We start from the raw sequence: 2,500 nt of genomic DNA, 5'->3' as shown, positions 1-2,500 counted from the left end.
TATTTTGAGTGTCAAGTCGGGAAATGTTCGAAAAATTCTATCGACATAAAGAAAGTGTTTTTTCTAAACGTTGAAAAAAAGTTTTTTTTTTCTTTTATTGTTATAGAATGTTAGAAAATGTCACCTAGATGTAGTTTTTTTTAAACGTTGAAAAAAAAGTTTATATGTTTTTTTTTTTTTTTTTTTTTTGTTATAGAATGTTAGAAAATGTCACCTATATGTACTGCAGATATTTTAAAATAAAAATTTTTGGGGATATTTCTTTTTATAATTTTGTTTAGTAATTTATGAGAGGCAGTCTTAGAATGGGCGCTAATTAGCACTTTTGTATGTACAGCTCAATGCGGCTACTGTCTTTGTTCTATCCCTAATATGCTGTATATAATACATCTAGACTGGAGCTGTGTTTACGGTTGATATTCTCTTAAGTATGTGCGACTCCTACAGACTCATGTGGAATCACATGCTTTGTTGAGACTTTTTGGTAATTTAATTGTGTATTCTATTTCAAACGACCAACATTTTTCATTAATTGTTTATAAAAGAAGACCGGTAAGCATAAGGAAACTCTTGAACCCCATTGTATTTTTACCTCCGCTAACGAAGTTGGGAGGAGGTTATGTTTTTGCCCTTGTTTATCTGTTTGGTTGTGAACAACTTCCTGGCCATTAATTGTTATGTTAAGACGTGGAACTGATTCAATTTGGAAAGTCTTAGGTCAAAGGTCAAGGTAGAGCAAAAGATTCACCGAATCAACCCTTAGTCAAGCTGTTTTCGAGAATTTAGCTGCCGTGGCGGAGGTCTGCACTCTAGTGCTTTTCTAGTTCTAAATGGTTATCAAATCTGTTCTGACAAGTAGCCTAAATTAGTGGTTTGTATATAAAAATTTAGAAAATTGTGTTGAACCCCTTTATTGATTATTCACAGAACTAAACGGTCACAGGTGTTCTTGCTTGTCTGTCTCCAGACGGCTCTGATTATTTTTGCTTCGTCAGTCACTTCTTTTTTATTCTCTTCTTTTTTGAAAGCGGCGAATCGATAGAAGGTTCCGTAGCTGTCAATTAAGTCTGAGGTGAGAACTGCTCTGTTCCTCGGGTCTGCAATTGGCATGATGATTTTCACTCGGAGGTGCCTCGAGCGACGTAATCCTTGCGCACCTGTTCGCCCGCTGAGATGTCTTTATGGCTCTCGCATGCAAGCAGCGGTGGCCATTCGCGCTGTGACCGCCAGATTAATTTTCGGCGGTTCATGCGGGTTGTTCGCTAATTGCTTTTAACGTAATTGAATGATTTACATCTTATATTGAAGGTAGCCTTGATGTCTTCTTGGGATTTGAGGTTTTTGGTTTGAGTTTCTTTCCTCTCTGGGGTATATATATATATATATATATATATATATTTATATATATATATATATATATATATATATCTATATATATATATATATATATATATAAATGTATATAGATATATAGATATATATATATATTTATATATATATATATATATATATATATACTGTGTGTATGTATGCATGTATGTATATATGATATATATATATATATATATACATACATAATATATATTTATTTGTATAAATAGATAGATAGATTGATAGATATGTGTGTGTATGAAATTTGGATTTCATTCATTAACCGGAAATAGTAATAAATGAACGTTCTTTTGAGACTCGAATGTTCTCACCTCTCTGAATTTTTTTTTCGTAACTCTCTCTCTCTCTCTCTCTCTCTCTCTCTCTCTCTCTCTCTCTCTCTCTCTCTCTCTCGAATTAAAGAAAACTTAATAGAAAATAGGTTTAGCGCGTTTAATTTGAAGTGACCTTTTGATGACAGTGATTGAAAGTAGTTTTTATTAGAAAGTTGGTGACTATTTTTGGCTTGATATTTTAGTATCGCCTTTATTGTTGTTATTTCTGGCTCGCATTTTTTTTTATTAAGTGACCTGGCAAAATTAGAAGCATTCTCTGGTCAAGAACCTGGCCAAATTAAAAGCATTCTCTGGTCAAGAACCTGGCCAAATTAAAAGCATTCTCTGGTCAAGAACCTGGCCAAATTAAAAGCATTCTCTGGTCAAGAACCTGGCCAAATTAGAAGCATTCTCTGGTCAAGAACCTGGCCAAATTAGAAGCATTCTCTGGTCAAGAACCTGGCCAAATTAGAAGCATTCTCTGGTCAAGAACCTGGCCAAATTAGAAGCATTCTCTGGTCAAGAACCTGGCAAAATTAGAAGCATTCTCTGGTCAAGAACCTGGCAAAATTAGAAGCATTCTCTGGTCAAGAACCTGGCCAAATTAAAAGCATTCTCTGGTCAAGAACCTGGCCAAATTAGAAGCATTCTCTGGTCAAGAACCTGGCCAAATTAGAAGCATTCTCTGGTCAAGAACCTGGCCAAATTAGAAGCATTCTCTGGTCAAGAACCTGGCCAAATTAAAAGCATTCTCTGGTCAAGAACCTGGCCAAATTAGAAGCATTCTCTGGTCA

The sequence above is a fragment of the Palaemon carinicauda genome, chromosome 9 (assembly GCF_036898095.1).
Source record: "Palaemon carinicauda isolate YSFRI2023 chromosome 9, ASM3689809v2, whole genome shotgun sequence".
Taxonomy (NCBI): Eukaryota; Metazoa; Arthropoda; class Malacostraca; order Decapoda; family Palaemonidae; genus Palaemon; species Palaemon carinicauda.
Note: the sequence above shows the minus strand (reverse complement) of the source record.